A 21,462-nucleotide genomic window follows, 5' to 3' on the forward strand; every position below is an offset into this window, starting at 1 on the left:
ATATTCTATCCTAAAAACTTTTTACTAAAGAATATTTCTCAAAACTTTCAATAAAGCTAAAGCTATATCAAACAAACTTTCACAATAACAAGTAAATAGTCAAAAGATTTATATATTAATTAAGATAAGCCACAATGACTTATCCAAAATTTTTAACCCGGACTTCACCATGCAAAAGATAGACCATCTATCCTGGTTAAACATGTGTTACTAGCTGTTCATGATGTGCAGAGAGAATAAGAGGAGATTGGATATATAACCAGAAAGGAAGTTCCCAAGGAAACTCTATAGATATTTGATAATTATATCTAGCTTGTCAAATCTCATCTGTTTTTGCAGGAAGTTTGAATTCAAAGGCAAAATGACAGATGTGATCTTATCACAACTGCCATTTTGGGGGCAATTGTTAGGGCACAGAAATTTGACATTGTGGATACGTTATCCTGACATATGTTCTTGGATCAGTTATCCTTAGACATATCCTATCAGGATCAGTGGTCCTCAGTACTTGGTATTATTAATAATTGTTTCTTGTGTGTAGGTTGTTATTTAATAAGTATAACGGCACCAAGACTTATTCCACCGGATATCTTGCTATTGGACTTGTCAAACACGTGGTTAAATGGCTGTAACACGTTTAGTGGGAGAAGTGGCGGATTTATAGGACTTCTTGTTGAGTCACCAACAATTGAGTACTTAGGATATGTTATTCTTGAAGACGTGCTTGGATCAATTATCCTTCTGAAGAATTCTCTAGTTGAGTCTGTATCCAGGATCCTTAGTCAACATTGCTATTAATGGATGATTGTCACATGAAGACTGATGTTTAATAACTGCAACGGCTCCTAGACTTAGTCTACCTAAAATTTCGTTACATGACTCCTTTATGCACGTGGTTAAAGTGATGGGAGCAGTTAGTGGAGTAGTTTCTTTAAAATAGGAGCTAGTTGTTATTTTCTTTTATTATTTATATTGAGTTTATGATCAATATTAAGACACATACACATAGATACACTCATTAACGGCTGCACACATTCAGAAACTCTCTCAAGAACTCTCTCTAGTAGTTCATACACACACACACACACTTAGATATTCTTGTATTCTTTGATCATAAACTCCAACACTTGTAACCACTTTTATTATCAATATACTCGTCGGTGATAGTTTTCACCGTTCGGGGGTTTTTTGTGCCGGAGACCACGATAATCACGTACTCATCGACCAAAGGTTACCTTGTTGATCCTTGACTAAAGTGAGTCAACCAAAGATTATCTTATTAATCCTTGACCGAAGTCATTTTATCAAAGATTACCTTGATAAGTTTTGACCGAAGTAAGACTATCTTCGTTAAGGGCTTTTTCCCTCGTGATCAAACCTTTGTGTTCACCAAGATTACGCTTATACAATTGTCATTATCGAGTTAGCACCTTACCTCACATAACAGATTTGGATACTTGATCCTTAGCAGGTTTTTGTCCAAAACAGTGATTCAATAATAAATTCCTTAAACTAAAACTTAAAAATATTGTTGTTATCTGATAGTGCATAAAATAGAACGAGGTACAACAGTAAACTTAATATTTACTATTATCATAACAGAGCTTATATAGAAAGTCAAATTATCAAAATCATCAAAAGTTAAAGGAATCACATGAAAAGAATATACCGAACCAATAACTTCTTTATGGTATTCGGTACCCAATTTTATTTAAATTTCATATTGGTATTTTCGGTACCGGTATTATACTAATCTTATCCCTAATTTGTATACAATATATTTATTGTTTTTTACCTTGTTATGTGAATTTCTAATTTTGATAGTCTAATAATAATAATATTAATATTATAAAGAATCTTCCTAATTGTGAGACCCATAAATTAAAAAAAAAAATATTTTTATTTAACAAATGAAAAACAAAAAATACAGATTATTTAATAATTTTTTTTAAAAGTATTAAAACTAGTGTTTTTATTAAAGTTAAATGTCATTTAATGATTAGGAGTGAGAAAATCAAGTTTTCATTTAAAAACACTAGTTTGATAAATACTTTTGAAGGAACATTATTTTAATAAATATTTTCTCCTCAACACATTTTTAGAAAAAAACTTAGAGAAACCAAAGTCTCAGCTGTCAAGCCCTAATCTTTACTTTTGTATATAAAAACTAGTATTAAGCCCCACCGCGTTGCAGTGGGGGTGAAAACCATTAAAAAATGTAACCTTAAAACATTTTTCAAACCCATGTGTTGATGGGCCGGGGGTGTTGGATCCGTGCTTTGTGGCGGGATTGTTAAATCGAACGAAAAGTAGACCTAAAAACGTTCAATCACGGCCATTTTTTGTGACTTGTTAACACGTGAAAAATAGACCGAAAAATAAAACAAACAAACAATAACAAAGTCGTCTTATGACCGAAAAGATGAATGCGGAAGATAGACGTTAGAACGTTGAACAACATATGCGTGTTGCGGCGTGTAAATTTGCAAAGTTTAGACTAAAACATTAAATGCAAATTTTGTAAAAGATGAAAAGTATTAGAGAACAAAGTTGAAAGTAGAAAGTTGTTGAGATTAGAAATGAAACATACTTTGTGACAAATTTGTAAAAAAATAAAATATATAGGGACTAAAGATCAACTATGAAAACTATAGGATGAAAAATAAAAAAGAAAAAATTAGAAAAAAAAAACTTAATGCAAAATATACAAGTCATGATGCATACAAATCTTTACAATTTTTATATATAATATATAATTAAAAGAGATACATATTATTATTATTATTATTATTATTATAAATAGAAAGTTTGGTGCCGCAAGTGCCTTATTAGACCACTTGCGGCACCGAACTGGTCTGCAAAATTTGTTTTTGGTTTTTTTAGTTCAGTCATCGCAACGCACGCATTGAAAACCAGCGAACGCCAATTTTTTTGTTTAAGTTACATGATCAACAACGATCGGCTTTTATCAACGCTCGAGTTTTACCGACTGACGCCATCATATTGGTATAATAGTTTTTTAGTACAATAACACAAGTCACAGAAATCGACCAAATTCGCGTCGACTTACCGGCTCAATAATTGGGGTCGACAATACTTGGATTTTACCACCGTCTGAGTTTTACTAACCTGTCCGGCGCAACGCACCGGGTTAAAATCTAGTTATTATATATAATAAAAAAGAACTTTGGCGCCGTTGGACAAAGATTGGTCCATTTGACAACCTAACAATGATGAACGTAATGCGTGGGTTTTACCGACTCACTGCCACAACGTCCGTCACCAACTCCGGTTGGATTTTACCAACGTCCGGGGTTACCACCGGGATAAACATCGTTTTAAATAATTTATTTGTTTATAAGTTAATTTGAAGAACTTATTTCATAGGTTTTAGCGCTTAGGTTTTATCAACGTTGATTATACTGTAAGAAACGTAATTGATATTGGCCGAATTCACGTTTATTCGTTGTCATAACATGATTATTATATAAACAAATCCAACCCAGCCAGACGCAACGCGCCGGGTAAAAAATCTAGTTATGTAATAATTAAGAAGTTTGGCGGCGCAATCACGTGATTGGTCGCCATACTTCTTATTTGCTTTTATTTTGTTTTAGATTTTCAAATTTGTGTCAGATTGCTACCGGAAAATGCGGGGATTTTTTATCGTTTATATCATCAAATGATTCCGGTGAAATTCGTGTCAGCTCGCGTTCGTAACCCATGTTTTTTTCCTTAAGTTATTTTTAGTCCATTGATTCTAAACGAATCCGCGTCAGGTTAAGGCTACAACACGCCTATATTTTTGTTTTTATCATGGTCTTTTTTATGTAAATGTGTTAATTTGTTGTATTTTGAGTGTGGACGAATTAACTTATTTGACGCGATCGCAACCCAAGGCTTTTCCTCCCCGTGAGTTATTTATAGTCCATAGATTCTGGACGAATCCGCGTCAGGTCAAGGCAACAACGCGCCTATATTTTTGGTTTTCGCCATGGTCTTTTTTATGTAAATATGTTAATTTGTTGTAATTTGAGCGTTGACGAATTAATTTATTCAATCCATTTAAATTCGGAGTCGTAACCCGATACCTACCGAACCCGTGTCGATTCACCACCACAACACACGAACCCGTGAGGATTTTTATAACGTTTTTTATACCCCAATTCCATAATCAAGGAATTCGTATCAGTTCTCAACTGCAACACGCGTGTTTTTTTTGTTCCTCGTATTTTTAAAATCTTTAAATATGTTCAATTGTTGTATATTTAAGAGTGGACGAATTTATGGGTTGCTTTATTTTTTGGGTCGTAACTAGATATCAATCAAAGTGTCATCGGTTCTTAACCGCAACGCGTGTTTTGTTATGTTAATTTGTTGTATTTTTGCGTTAACAAAGTTTTTTTTGGGAGGGGGAGGTGTAATTACTTGTTTTGTAACCTGACACCGATCGAATTCGCCTCGACTCGCAGACGATGGGGTGAGCAATAACCGAATCGTTAACCGAAACCAAACCGACAACCGACGGAACCGAACCGAAAAAACCGATAACCGAATTAACCGAACCGTACCGAACTCTTCATTTTTTCATATTTTCAAGTTTTTTTCCTCTATATCATGTAGTATATGTATTAATTGTTTAATACTATCATTTTCATATATTTATATATCCATTTCATGTATTAATATCTCAATTTCATATATTTATACCTTCATTTCATGTAGTTACACATTCATTTAATGTATTTATGCATTCATTTTATGTAATTTTAAGCAAAATTTTAGCCAAAATTTGATATAGGTTATTAACCAAAAATAACCGAACCAAACCGATAAACTGGGTTAATGGTAATACCGAACCGAACCGAACCAAACCGTGCACACCCCTAGCAGACGCACTGCATGATTTGATAAGTTGTACGAGTACGACTATTAATAACCTCAACTCGGCGCAACACGTGGGGAATCTTCCTAGTGTGTGTATATATATATATTAAAAGATAAATGGTTGTTAACTCACAAAAATTACTATTTATCGAATAAACCAATCACCTTTTTACATGTGATACAAAACGGTTAAATTGTCATCTTTATTGAAAGCACTCTGTTAGGTATTAAACAGAGTCGGTACGCAGCGGAAACACAAACACACACGCACAAACGAAAGCAATAAATAAGAGACACGGGATTTTACGTGGTTCGGTCAACGCGACCTACGTCCACGGGCTGCAACTAGGGTATTTTATTAAGCACGGTACAAAGATTACAATACATGACAATGGTATATATAGAGAACTATTAGGTTTAATAGAGTAGGGACCAAGAAAACTCCAAATGGGCCATCCTCCATTATTAAACGGGCCGCCCCCTTTTGTCTTCTAATCATCAACCAACGAACCCGACCCAAAAGGCCTTTACTAATCCTAACAATCTCCCACTTGAAGGCTTTGCGATAAACTCTAGCCCACCATTCAAGTACAAAGCAACCCAATCATCAATAATATCAGTAATCTTTATCAACAAGTCTTTCAAGCTTCCAGTTCCCATAAACAAGCTAAGACTTACCACCTAGTTGCAGCACCCCCTTCAACATCAAGTACCAGAAGGGCCAGTGAAGCTCCGCCGAGCTCCAACTCGTCAGCAAAAACTGACCAGTCCTCTATCTCAACTGATACGCACGATCCATCAGTTCCAGAGATAACTCGAGAACCACTACCACTCTCCTCTTCTAGCAAGAGTTCCCCAGGAGAGATTTTATCAGTCGGAATAACGGTCTTCAAAACCCAACGTTGTTTTGTAATTGTTCCCGGAACCCAACCCGCGCTCCCGCTGTCACCAAACGCCTTACCTGTTTTAGACCTCCGACCCCGCTCAGCTTGAATCACCTTGGCACCAGGCTCCACTCTTGCAAATTGAACCTTATTCTGCCCCTTCGACTCAGCGAACCCGACTTTTTTTTGAGGGACGGTCATACTTCCTTCAGTAGGCACCTGCACCATGTATAATGAACCACACCTGTTTCCACGAGCAATAACTAGACTACCTTTAGTTACCTTCCATTTACCTCCACCAAACTTTACTTCCATGCGTAGTTCATCCAGTTGACTAACATAGATAAGTCTTCTCTTCAACACTGGAATAACCCTAACATTCTTCAAGTTCCAAACGGTTCCCAATGGAGTTACCAAATTAACGCCCCCCATGCCCGTAACATTAAGAACATCACCATTAGCAATACATACCTTCCCAAAGTTACCAACCTTTAGATTCACCATCGTCTCCCCGCTGTGCGTAGCGTGAAACGAAGATCCGGAATCCATGACCCAAGAGTCCACCATGCTATCAACACTACAAAATAGTGCCTCGTCATCACTGATGCCTTCATAAACCTGTTTAGCAGTGTTCACCTCAACAGCCTTTCCCTGTAATCTGTTTGGACAATCACTCTTAACATGTCCAACTTCATTACACCTCCAGCACTTCACATTTTTCCGCGTTCTAGACGAACTCCTCCCCCGACTCCCACTGTTCCTGTTATTTTCCCTTCCCCTGCCAGCATAAAACATACTAGAAGATGATCCGCCACTCGTGCTTTTCCGGAGAACGTCTTCATCTAACACAATTCTCAAACCCCCTCAAATGTCAAACCATCGGCCCTCGTAGAACTAGTAATGGCCGTTACAGTTCCAGACCAACTTTCAGGCAAAGAAGATAACAATATAACAGCTTGAGTTTCATTATCCAACTTCACGCCCACAGAAGCTAACCTGGACATAATTGAGATGAAATCATTAATGTGACCTTCGACTGAACTTCCCTCGTGCATTCTTGTCATAAACAATTCCCTCATCAAGAACACCTTATTGGCTGCAGACGGTTTTTTCATACGTATTTGACAGAGCCGTCATCATACCACGAGCCGTGGTTTCTTTCATAATATTAAATGCAACGATCCTTGTCAAAGCCAATGTAATTTTACCTCTAGCCTTCTTGTCCTTTGAGTTCCAAATTGCTTCTTCGGATTTATCCATTTTATCCGGCTTTTCCTCCAAAACCATATCCAAATCATGTTCCCCAAGTAACGCCTCTATTTGCATTTTCCACCATGCAAAATCAGTCCCGTCAAACTTGTCGATTTGAACCTTCCCGTCTTCAGACATCGCAAACGAGAAACAGAGAAAAAACGAATATACAAACTCTAACCCAAAACCCGATGTCCTCTCTTGCACCCCGAAACTCTTGTCAACAAATACCCGAATACCCAACCGAATCTTGAACACCCAACCTGAGTCAAAAAAATCCAATACAAACCCTAACTAGAACTAAGAAACGAGTAAACCTGATTTCTCCTGATCGACGGTTGAAACAGTGGTTGTAGACGACAGTTTCCGTTGAGCAACTATTAGTTGTAAATCCAACAAGAAGCAGTCGGAACTTCTTCTTTGATTAACAGTTGTAAAACATGACCTACGCGGTATCTTGTAAATAAAGATGACGAAATTCCGGTAAAAAACGAACAACGACTCCAAGGGTTTTTGTCAAAACCTTAATTGCTTGAGAGTAATAATATGTGAACGGGCCTCTGTTTGCGTCAGACCCTTGCACACACCACAAATCAAAAACAAAATAAACCCTATTTTGTTTTATGTGTTGCTTCCTTTTTTTTTTGCTTCGAGGTCACGGCACAAAGGAATAACTCCTTTGTATTCAACTCACAATCAAAAGGAAAAAAATAATTTCCAACTTTGACCAGTGAATAAATTACATATCAAAAACCACCAAAAACTAAGAGGCTTGCAAGGATTTTATGTAAACAACGTATAAACCGAAGAGAATATCGTTCTCCGTTTCAGTGCAACCCGTGTGTTCAACAAACCTTCAGCTCTGATACCACTTGTTAGGTATTAAACAGAGTCGGTACGCAGCGGAAACACAAACACACACGCACAAACGAAAGCAATAAATAAGAGACACGGGATTTTACGTGGTTCGGTCAACGCGACCTACGTCCACGGGTTGCAACTAGGGTATTTTATTAAACATGGAACAGAGATTACAATACATGACAATGGTATATATAGAGAACTATTAGGTTTAATAGAGTAGGGACCAAGAAAACTCCAAATGGGCCATCCTCCATTATTAAACGGGCCGCCCCCTTTTGTCTTCTAATCATCAACCAACGAACCCAACCCAAAAGGCCTTCACTAATCCTAACACTCTCCATATAATTTAATCCATTTTCTAGATTGACTTTAATATTATTTCTTGTTCATATGGATTTTTAGTTTTTAGTTGGACGGGTTAATTTAATTCTTTTCTAAATTTTATTTTCATATTGTTTTATTTCTATAAATATAAAATATTTTATTTTTAAGTAAATTTAAAATATCATGTTTTTTTAAACAACAACTACATTGTTACGTAATCATTATTTTTATCTACGTTTCAGTAAGTTCTGTTCAAAACCAACCTAGGTCAAATATAATATACATTTAACATATTTTTTTCACCAACGTTAATATTACTAGGAATACCTAGATATAACAAGCTCTCACAATGTGTTATCAAAACATATGGGTAAACATTATTATTTTTAGTTTTCTTCATGACAACTTAATTTTTTATAAAGACAAAATTGATTAACTTTATCGTTTATTAACGTATCCAACACAACACACAGGTTTACGTGTATCAATATTTCCGTCGCAACACGCGGGGACGCTTACAAGTATATTTATGAAGATTAATTTCATGTTTTAATATATATTTAAGAACTAAAATCACTTATATTAACTGAACTAGCTATTGTCCCTCATATTACGGGGTTTGTTTTACATTTTTCGTTTCTACGATTTATATAATTTTTTATATTTTGTAAGACCTAACGTAGTGGGACGCTTCCCACCCTAAAAGTGCCCCATAGCGCCTGGAACACCGCCTCCAGGGGCTCTATGGGCGCTTTAGAGGGGGGGGGGGGGGGGCTTCCTACACAACGCCAAGCACACACTCCTCCTCCTTGATTTCCCCACTTTGGTCAAACATGTCGTTTCTTAACGACTATTTTTTTTAAAACAATATTTTAATCTTCATCATCCTTGATTTATATCGAACAAACCATTTTTTTAAAACACATCTTCTCATTCTTTCCTTTTCTATCAAAATCAAAACAAAAAAAACTTCTGATCTACCCACCATGAATCCATTCCATGTTCGGTTTTAGTCAATTTGCAACCAACCAACGGCCGAAAACCACCCAACTGATCAATTGAACATCACCCAAGCTAGTAAACCAACCCCCACCTTACCGACCGATTGGAATTTCGACCACAACATGTTGTCATACATGCAATTATTAGGATTGCTCGCCAACCTACCACTAGTTGGTTTTAATCAACCGGCTCATCTGCACTTCCCGCTAAACTTTCCACCGACACTAGAGGAGACAGTGTCGAAGACACAACTCGATCCGGTGATTCAAAACGAGCCGAAAACACAACCTGGCTCGAGCAAATCTAAAAAAGCCGGTTCGAGCAAAGCCAAACGAGGACGACCACACAAAACGAAAGACGCGACTGAGTCTTGTATTTAAAAAAACAACTCATCTATGGACCCACGAGGAGTATTTGACCCTTTCACGGGCGTGGTGCACAGTCTCGGAAGATCCCGAGTGTTGTAAGTGTTGTTAATAATTTTTTTATTTATGTTCAAAATAATAAATGTTACTAATATGTTTTCTACTAGTGATGTTTTTTAATTTGTTTTATTTTTAATGTAGTTTTTCTAATTTATTTCATTTAAAACAAAATGTTATTTGTATTATTTTAATAAAAAAATAATGATGAGGTAATGATTGAAAGGGACTCCATCCAATGCACCCATTTTAGTCAAAAAGTCTCTATGCTGGCGTGGCGCCACATGTCGCACCACGCCTATAAAGGAACTCCATCCACTACACATGGTCTAAAACTAAAAGGTTTGGGTGCCATTTTGCTTACCACTTTATATGGCAATGTCAGCGCCACGTCATCCCTTACTCCACTCTACCATCTTTCCCAATACCATGGAAATGGTAACCAATTCACCATTTTACTCTCTTTTCAAATAAAATAATAATATTGATATAAGTATAATTAATTTTATATAACTTAAATAAAAATATTAAAGTTTGAGTATAAACGTAAAATTAAAAATATATTAAAAATCGAGTATCCATCGTTGTCGAGCAGTCAAAGAACGTTCATATATTTTGACAAGCTTATCAATCAAAGCACGTATCAAGGTCGTTTACGAGACCAATTTTTTTAAAACAAATACGATTTCATTAAATTTATACCAAGATGTTCATTAAAAAAATATTATACAAACCTATATAATTAGTTTATTTTAATTAAAAAAAGTTATTAACTAAAACTATTTATCCTACTTAAATAATCATAAAAGTTATTATTTTAAAAAAAATTACAATTAAAATATTAAATTAAAACCCATCACATGAAAAAGGGACACTTTCTTATCCACAACTCCACCCCCGTAACCTAACCTACCTGCAACTTTCAATCATCTCAAGTGCCAACCTCAAATTCAATTTTTCATCTTCTTCTCTATGTGGATTCAACAAATTAACACTTCATTAAAAGAAGTGAGTGACAATTTCATCTGGGAAATCTCCACCAAAATCTTGCTGATTTGTGAATTTGGGCGGCCCCGGCAGCAACTGGATGGTGCTTGCCGGCAGCACCGCCTGCCACCTCAGCAATTCAACGGCAAAATGGTTTCCACACCGTATAGCCTAAAGGAGTTAATAATAAACATTGGGTTTGATGATGAAAATTTTTCAAAAATTAATGAGTCGTTATTACCTGTTTAAAAACTATATGGGTTTGGTGAGACCCATGACCCTATAAAATTGTTTCTTAATTATAAATAATATTTTTTTGAAAAAAAACCGGATATTAATTTTTAGTATATACCGATTTTATAGGATTTTCATATCGTATATTTGGTGAGATTAATTTTTAATTTAATGAGATGTTATAACTCGTTTAAGGGCTATCTGGCTTTGGTGAAACTCATACTCATGAATTCGGGTCAAATGTATGAGAAATCTTTATTTAAAAACAAAACAATCTAAATAAAACAATCTGATGGTTTGAGAGAATATGTGAAGCAATCATAAAGCTTTTAAAGGTTTTGTTTATATATATATATATATATATATATATATATATATATAAAAGAAACTTCGTAAACAAAGATTCAATGACAACAATATAAAAAGAATTAACATATTTAAAATAATGTTTATTTGGTCGGTAAAACAGTGCGCTCATTAAACCCGAGCGTTGCAAAGGCTAGTCGATGCATAGTCGTTCAGTATTTCTTACGTTTATAATGGTACTAGTATTAAGCCCGGAAGATAAATTCATCAAATTAATATATAAAATATTTAATTCGGTTGATAAAAGTTGTGCGTTGGTGAAACCCTAGCGTTGTAGGTCCCTAGTGTTGAGATGGTGAGTCGATGGGAATTCGGTCGGTTTCGGCTATGTCATTATGGTAGTCGAATTAAAATAAAAGGGTTAGTAAAATCTGGTCATTGGTAAAACCCGAGTGTTTTTGGTCCAGGATGTGGTGAGTGTACACGAATTCGGTCGGTTTCCGCCATGTTTATTACGATACCGGAACTAAAACAATTATATATATATATATTGAGGTAAACCAAAGGGGGGACATCTGTTGGTAAAACTCGGACATTGAGGCAGTATGTCTACGCGAATTCAGTCGGTTTTTCGTCACGTTTGTTGTGTTACCCGAATAAGAAAAACAATTTGACGTTCAGTCGGTTTCCGTTCTATTCGTTACGCCGTAGCTAAACTTATAACAAAAAAAATTGTGGACCATGAGTTACCGCTAAGTTGTCCAATAGGAGCCTTGGCGGCACCAAACTCTCAACTGTTATAGTATAATAATATTCGGTACATTGAATTTACCTGACATTTAGACCAAAGTTTGTAGGAAAAAATAGGGCATGCTTGACGTAGCCTTGTCCGTAAATTCGTACTTTGTTGATGCTCGATAAATTCATTGTATTAGGAAAGAAATTAAAGAAGGCCTTAAATCAAATCAGTTGAAAAAACTATGGACCTGCAAAGTTGCAATATTAGGTGATGACGTGAGTACCCTCACCTATCAACAAACTTAATAATAGAAAAGCAGCTCACAAGCAGGGAAATTTATGAACTGAAGAGCAACAAACATAAGCTGACAGATGTGGAAGCTTGACACTTTCTCATCAAGTCTCCTAAGTTGACTAAGAGGGTGTTTGGCTGAGCTTATTTTTTTTGCTTATTGCTTTTTGGAGGGGCAAAATGTCCAAAATGCCCCTCCAAAAGCACCTAAAAGAACCAAATAATCTATGTGATCCTGTTATCCTCTAAAGTAGAGCAATACTGTTTGTTACATGTGTAAGGAATATCTCTGAGATCTATAATATCAAAGTATGTGTGAAAAATGCTTTGACTCATGTAACATATACTTGTCAGAAGAATGTCATCTTTATAAGAACAAGTTTTGTTTTTAGTTACTCCCACTTATTTTTTTTGCTTATTGCTTTATGGAGGGGCAAAATGTCCAAAATGCCCCTCCAAAAGCACCTAAAAGAACCAAATTGAAGATTTTTTGCTTTTTGGAGGGACATTTTGGACATTTTGCCCCTCCATAAAGCAATAAGCAAAAAAAATAAGCTCAGCCAAACACCCCTAAGAAGCTTATGCTACAGTAACTTAATAAAAAGTCATCACTGTCCAAAAGCTGAAACTTGCTATAAAGTAAAAGCAACTACTAGGCAAAATAAAAGTTGAGTGTAGGTTACACGAAAATGACATATGCCTGGTCTGCACAAGCTGAAAGGAGAGCTGACCTTTTCTATTTAAGAAGCTTCAGCTTCCCCGGAGAAGCTTCTAAACGGCCTATAAATAGGACATTTCACCAAAGGTATCTTTCCATTATTTTACCATATTCTCTCTAAACTCTCTACACATACTCCTACTATATCTTTTGTATCATATAACTGATTCTCACGTTAGAGGTTGATCATAGGAGGCCCCCTCCTATGGTGAGACTAACAGGTTGTGTTTTCTTTGATTCTTAGCAGGTTAGGAAGCTTCGATGTGATCATACTCTTGAACCACCATAGTTTCTTTTTGTGCTATATCCTTTGTAGCAACAAGTGGCGCCCACCGTGGGGATAGTGCTACTTTGAACAAAAATTCCGGTGGTCTTAGCTCCATTATTCTCAAGTATTATCTTTATATGGATAAAAAGAGTGATCCTAATCAAAGCATTCCTACGAATGATGATCTGCCGGAAAACGACTCCTCACCGGAGGAAAACGTTGGCCGTATTTCGCCTGAAATGAGCAGACCCTTGGTCATGTCATCACATTCCTTTGAGTTCCAAACACCACCCTCGTCTAGAAGTGGAACATTCTCCCCAAGGAGTGATTTATCCTTCCGGTAGATAGAATAGATATGACGCCCACGGGTGTTAAACGAAACTTCTTTCAACTCAGGGAGCTGATGAACAATTATGATCAAGAAGAGCGAGCTAAGGGGATAAAGATAAGGTTAGATTATGGCGAGGAACCTGAGGTTACACTTTCCCCTACACCTCGTCCACTGAACACGAGCATACCTTCTCCATCGAGAAACAACGCTAAAAGACTTAGCAACTTGTAGATAGGAGAATATGAAAATACAAGCTCTCCTTGGGAAATGGTAAGCCTCACAGCTTCACCCATAAACCCTAATGGAATGGGAGAATTCACCATGGACAACTTTTTCAAAGCTTATCTTCAATGGTACATCCCCCAGCAAGTACCACCCTGGCAGAAACTTTAATGTCATTACCTCTGGCCAAAAGCATGATAACAACACTTATGATAGAAGCTACATGCCTCAAGCTTACCTACCACCATGTCTCATGTTGCCTGGTATGACATACCCTCAGATAGCTGCCTTGATGATGTCCCAATATGGCCAATCGTGGCCTGGAAGCTTACAATGGCAAGCTTCTCAAGGCTTCCCAACCATAAGCTATCCTTTGGTAACCCAATCTCCAAGCACCATCGCCACTAGTACATGACACTTGACACACTTGGAACCTTACAAACCTTACAAGCCGTCAACCTTGTCATGCTTCTCTGAACAGATAGCAAACTTTGTTTTTCAAACAAAAATCAAGATGCCGACTAATGTTAAGACCTATAATGGAACGGAAGATCCCAGAGATCATCTTCAGATCTTCAAGGGAGCAGCTACCGTAGAAATATGGAACAACGCAGAGTGTTTTCACATGTTCATGCAAACATTGGTGGGAGCTGCCAGACTTTGGTTTAACAACCTTCCGCTAAGAAGCATAGCTTCCTTTGATGATCTATATCAAAGATTTCTAGTCAAGTTTACTCAACAAAGAAGGTGCACCAAAGATGCAGTTGTCCTACACCTAATTAGATAAAAAGAACACGAAGATCTCAGAGTCTACATGGATAGATATAAGAAAAAATGCTTGAATTATAGTGGTGCCTGACATAAGATACATGTGTCCGGCTACATGAACGCCGTTAAGGCAAAGAAGATGGTAATAAAGTTCCACGAGAACATTCCTCAAACTATGAAAGAAGCTTTCGAAAGAATAGAAGCTTACCTTCGGGGGGGGGGGGAGCCTTGGATAATCAAGAAACAAGGAAACATGACCAAAGAAACTGGAGAAGCTACCCCTCAGAAGGGAAGAATCCTCGGTTCCAGTCTTTCGTTGAGAAGCGCCCTCAGAAGTACCATGAGCATAGAAGGTCAGATGATAGAAGCCCTCTTTCTCGAATAAAAAACACAAGAGAAGGACAAGCTGATCTTCTCCAAGTTAACTAAAACGTCACAAGAGATCTTGGCCTCCGAGGAGGTAAAGCACAACTTTCGCCCTCCCCGTCCGTTGTCTAAACCAACAAACAAGCGTGATGCGGGCAAATTTTATGCTATTCACAATGATATTGGGCACCACACCAGTGATTGTTTCCAATTAAAGAAGCGTATTGAAGATTCCGTTCAAAATGCGGAGTTAGCTCACCTACTCAAAGACCCAAAAGAAGGTAAATTAGGCGAAAATAATGTATTCGGAGTAAATATGATCCAGATTTGCAACAAAAGGCAATCAACGCTTGTATGGAACCAACAGATCATATGCTTCCCTCCGACCAACCCTCACAACAAAGTCACAAGTCCGGTCATCAAGCTGAGCTTAATGGCTTCCCTATAGACGGAGCTTACATTGACTGTGGTGCGGCAACATAAGTTATATACGAAACATGTTTCCTAAAGCTCCCCTAAGAAACCAAGAATCAACTCCAACAAACCAAAAACTCTCTTAAAAGTTTCACTTGAAAGAAGGTAGTTCCCCTTGGGAAGCTTACCTTAGATGTTCCGTTGAGAGATGGAGACCTCCCTCGAGTTGTGAAACTTACTTTCACAGTGGTCAAGTACCTATCTAACTACAATATAATCATCGAAGTTGGAATTGCAACTTTTGATGCAGTAGTGTCCACTTCCCATTACATGATGAAATTCCCCACCATGGGAGGAATAGCTACAATGGTACCAATAAACGAAGCTTTACTCATAGCTGCCGTAGAAGAATCATTAGAGCTGAATGAAGACATAGAAATTGACCTTGTACATGAAATAAGCATCAATCCAGCTTACAATGAAAAAACCATCAAAGTCAAAAGTAAGCTTCCCTCTCAAACCACGAGTAAGGTAATAACTTTATTACACAAAGGTAAAGATGTTTTTTCATTGTGTCCAAACGACAAGACAAGGGTTCCAAGGGAATATGCTGAACATTCCTTAAACATCTCATCCACACATAAACCATTCGCTCAAAAGAAAAGAAGTCTGGCTGCTGAAAGAAGCTTAGCTGCCTGCAACGAGGTAGACAAGCTTGTTCGAGCCGACATACTCCGAGAAGTTTGATAGGATTCTTTGAGTGCTAAACCCATTATGGTTAAAAAAATCTGATGGATCTTGGCGAAAGTGTTTAGATTTCAAGGACCTTAACAAACCTTGTCCCAAGGATAGCTACCCTTACATGAGATCGACTGGAAGGTAGATTCTCTTATAGGCTTCTAAAACAAATGCTTCCTGGATGCTTACAAGGGCTACCGCTAGATTTTGATGAAGGTTGAAGATGAAGAAAACACCGCCTTCCACACTGACAAAGGAATCTTCTGTTACAAGAAGATGCCCTTTGGCTTAAAGAATGCCGGAGCTACATACCAACGTTTGATCGATAATAACTTCTTGAAAAAAATTGGTAAGCACATGGAAGCTTATGTTGACGACTTGATCATAAAAAAGAAAAAGTGAGAAAGACATGCTTAATGACATTGAAGAAACATTCCAAAATCTTAGAAGTATCAACATGAAGCTCAATCCAGTCAAATGCTCATTTGGAGTTGAAGAAGGTAAATTCTTGGGTCATTTAATTGACAAAAAAAGCATAAAAGCTAACCCAAGTAAGGCACAAGTTGTCCTTAATTTACGCTCTCCAAACACAAAGAAGGAGGTTCAAAGTCTCAATGGTAAGATCGCTGCACTTAAACGATTTCTTTCAGACTTTGAAGAATTTTAAAGACAAAAAATATTTTCACTGGATTAGTGAGACATATGCTGCCTTCCTAACCTTGAAACAACATCTAGCTTCCCTGCCTGCTCTGGCAACTCCTCAAGAAGGATAAGTAATTATAGTCTACCTTTCTTCAGGAAGGGAAGCTATCAGCTCAGGGCTCATTGTGAAACGTGATAAAGTTCAAGTGCCTATCTATTTCATCAGTAGGGCATTATGAGAAACTGGACTCAATTACACACCCATCGAGAAGCTGATCCTAGCATTCGTTCACACAACCAAAAGGATAAGAAGATACTTCCAAGCTCATCAGGTGTAGGTGGTCACATACAAGCCTATAAGTTCCATCTTGGAAAGTCCATAAATAGCTGGAAGGCTAGCTAAATGGGCAATCGGCTTAGGTGAACACAACATAGCATACGGGCCTAGAAAGGCAATCAGGCCCAAGTTTTGGCCGTTTTCCTAATTGAAACACAAGAAGAACCTATGGAGTGTCACTGCCCGAAAATCTTAATTTAAAAAGCGGAAGACTTTGACCAAGTCTTTTCGGAAGGTGACAGACGCCGTTTCAGCCAATCACATTTAAATATACATTTCAAACGAAGGTTGAACGTTATTCAACCATAAGAGGTATTACACGTGTCATATTACACGATTTTTATTCAAATTATAAGTTCAACATTTTTCATTCAAACACACGTCACTATTTTCCCGCACTCTTCGCGAAGCTTCCATACTTCATTTAATTACCTGAAAAACATATTAAAATAACGGTAAACACAATGTGTTAGTGAGTTTCCCTTTATAATCAAAATAGTCCATATATATATATGAATCGAAAACAACATCCATATAATAATGTTTTGTCATTATATCCAATATCAATTCGTGTGTAATCGTCACTACACCCCGAATTATATTAATAACATCCCGTGTATAATGGCTTACCACCATTATAACACCAATCCGCGTGTAATGATCCACCGTCATTACATCACCAAAAACAATAGGCATTTTATTTCGTAAACAAATCGTGCTGTTGTAGACGAGCAAAGAATACAACATTACGTATGACTATCATAGTTGATAACCTGACACATACAAGACTCAAAATACGCCCACTTCTAACCCAATGCGATGGAAGTGGGGGGCGTCACCCCGATAGATCTACCCATATTTCTGTGCCCCTTTCTAGGGTTAGCCGTTATTTAGCCAACTAGACTCATCCCCGGGTTTGACACTGTTTGTAAAATAAAATGCCTTTACAATATCAATGAAATCCATATAAAATAAAGAATATGCTTTTCCCCCAAAACACAATTAAATATCGATTTGAAAACAATTCCATTAAAAAAGAAGGGGGTTCGATAAAGAAACTCACGGTTTGAAGCTTTTCGTTCCAGAATTTGTATGTCATATATTAGTACACGTGTTGTTAATAAAAACTTGGTTTTAGTTTTTATAACATTTTTTAGTTTATTAATCTTAATCTAGCGTTCACACAAGCACATAAGCAATTAAGTTCTTATAATGTTAACGAGTACACATAGTTTGGTTTCCCGTTAACTATTAAATAACTAAGTCACTTAATAAAAAACTAAAATATATAATATATTTTAAATTTCAGATGCTGGAAAGTTTTAAGAAAATATTAATCTTTTATGTTTCATAATTCTTGTCTGTTTTGTCGGTTTTGTCGGTTTTATGTTTAAAATGAACCGTTTCGGTTTTTTGTTTAAAGTTTAACTTATAAGTCATGGAAAATAATTGTTACATATATATTAATCAAGTTTTTTAAGTTAACTTGTGAGAATATATTATTTTTCATTTTTGTTAATATTTTCTTAAAATAGCAACTTTTAACGTTTCGTGTCGGTTTTCGCGACACGAACCATTTAAGACTAAATTTTATCATCTTGTCCTTTTTCCATATATTTTCTTATGTTATTTATGAGTATTTTATAAATTTAGGGGCTGTTCTAAAACAGTCCCTAAGAGTTGTGTCGGTTTCGTTTAAAAAAGCCAATTTTTGACCGTTAACGTTACCGACAAGTCAAATAAGTTGAGCAAGTTTACACTAATCATCTTATGAACTAATCACACATATAATAACACATAATTCACCATAAATTACATTTTTGATCAAATCATTTCACAAGACACGTTTAACCCTATTTTCAGGTTTCTAGTTCATATTCTAAGTTTATTAATAATGTTACTAATCAAGTTTTGTTATTTCTATATGAAGAAATATCATATTAATACCTAACCAGGTTCAAATCATCATATCATTTATGTATAAGTTCAAGTAGTTCTTTAACCAATCAAATTATGAATTTCCTAAGTGTTTAACTAACAAAGTTTCCTATTATAGTAACTTTTAATTTTTAATAACTCTATCTAATTCAATCTTCCCACTTTGATTAAGTACAATTCTAAGTTTAATTCATTCAATTAGTTTGATAGTGTTTCATGCATCCTAAGTTTTCTATCCAATTTTGTTCTTTCAGTTTATCATTCAACAAAGTTTCCTTATTTAGTAAGTTGTTTGCTAGTTCTTTCAACGTGTTAACTAGTCCATCTTTTTAATCATGCATCCTACCTTAATTAAAATATGAAATTCATCACATATCAAACACGTTCATGCCAAGTATCCATATCCAAATCAAAAATTCAACTTTTCTTAAATTAAAGTTTCTTTAATTAGCAACTTTAACAATCTTTGTTAATCTTTAAGTACCAACTATTGATTCTAGCATATATCCTATCTTATTTTCAATTAGATTATTCCATATCATTTCTTGATTCAATAATCCATCCAAAATCCCTAATTAATCCAAAACCCAAAAATCCCCAATTTTCAATTATGAACAAACTCTTGTTTTGTTTTTCTTTAACAACAATTTCTGAATAATCCAAGTCCTTACTAACAAGCTAATGATCAATAATCAATCCAAATTTCATTCTAACAACAAACCCTAACAACGATTTTATCTATGATTATACCAAACTATCAAGTAATCAAAAAAGATTTCTAATCAATCTTAACAATCAAAATATGACCTTTAGGATGAATGTATGCATGTATGGGTGGGTTTAATACTTCCCTTTCCACATACACACATACTCACGGCTCATATACACACACACAAGCATCCAAAATTTTCAATCTCTAAAATCAATATCAACCCAAGAACACCTATTCTAACCAAATTAACCATAGTAATTAACTTATAAACTTACTTGTGTTCTTGAAGATCTAATGAGAATGAGATGGGTGTGAGTGTGATGATCCTTCCTCCTAATTCTTCTTCCTAGAAGCCTAACTCCACCATGATCTTGATCTAACTTGAATGTGTGTGTGGTGATTTGAATGTGAGTATGTGATGGTGTGTTTGTGATGTGTGTATGGGCATATATATATAGGGTGAGGAGGACATGGTTTTACAAGTAAAACCATGGGTGGCCATTGGTTTTAAGAAATGAAACAATGGGATAAATCAATGGATGGTGGAACATGGGTTTGGGTTGGTAAGTAGGTGTTTAAACAATAATCTTTAGTTTCCGTTTTTATGTCTAACGAATTTTAGATAATCAAGCGAATCCCATTTTTAATAATTTTTGTCAGACTTTGAACGAAATTGGATTCTAGGTAATACAAGCCTAAGAAACTAGTTTTTGGAAATAGTTGACGTTGGGTCCTTACCGGGTCGTCCACCGACACTCGGTTTACTTATTTTGCAATTTTTGCGATTCGAGCCTTCTAAAATTAAGTTTATACATTGTCTCGACTACTTTAATATGTATTTTAATTTTTCGAAGCCATTTAGACACGTTTGGGATTTTATCCGTTTCTAAGTCGTCACCCGAGGTCATTTTGCGTAGTGTTTGCTACGCGACAACATTGGATTTTTTCAAACTTAATAAAATATATCTCAAATATTTTTGGAGTTTTTGGACTAAAATAATATCACCTATTTATTATATTATTTTATTTACGTAAACACAATTATTTTAGTCACGGTTTAGGCTAATCTTTAGTCGGGTGTCATATTCTCCCCTCCTTTAAGAATTTTCGTCCCGAATATTTAGGAGGTAGTACTCGAGTCTGATCTTACCAAAGATAGATGAATGTATATTCATTTCATCCGCTGTAGACATTCTCAAGTGAACTCAAGACCAAGTCTTGAATTTTAGGGTCATTAAGTAACTTGATTCAATTTTGCCTATGCTTATGAATGTTTTTATTCATAACTTATGTAGGTTCTTCTATGAATCGAATCATGATGTCCACACAAACTCTTGTTAATAGGAATGATTAGCGATTTGTCAGATAGACATTTTCTTAAATTTACTACGTGGAACATGTCACTTATCCTACTGACTTTCGGAGGTAATTCGATCCTACACACAAATGGACCAACTCGATTGGCGATTTCGAAAGAATCCAACGTAATGAAGACTCAATTTCCCTCTAGCTTAGCTCAATGATGATTGACAAAATTTATTTCCGTATAAAACTCCCAATGGTGGAATTGTAACGCTGAAAGATAATTGCTTAAAGAAAATAAGCCAATGGTAGGCGAGTATTTCATAGATTTTTGGAGAGTTAACCCGTTCCTTGACATAGAAAGCCATATTAGAGTTCAAATGCACCTGTAAATTCACAATTATGTTCTAGAACCATAATTGTCAATTTACTTACTAGATTACTCTTGTATTCTTTTCGTCGGGAATCAATCATTTCTCCAAATTACATTTTTCCTAATGGGTAGAGAATGAACT

This window comes from Bidens hawaiensis, unplaced genomic scaffold, assembly GCF_021521415.1.
Source record: "Bidens hawaiensis isolate Kalapana, Puna unplaced genomic scaffold, B.hawaiensis_p1.1 tig00007310_1, whole genome shotgun sequence".
Classification (NCBI taxonomy): domain Eukaryota; kingdom Viridiplantae; phylum Streptophyta; class Magnoliopsida; order Asterales; family Asteraceae; genus Bidens; species Bidens hawaiensis.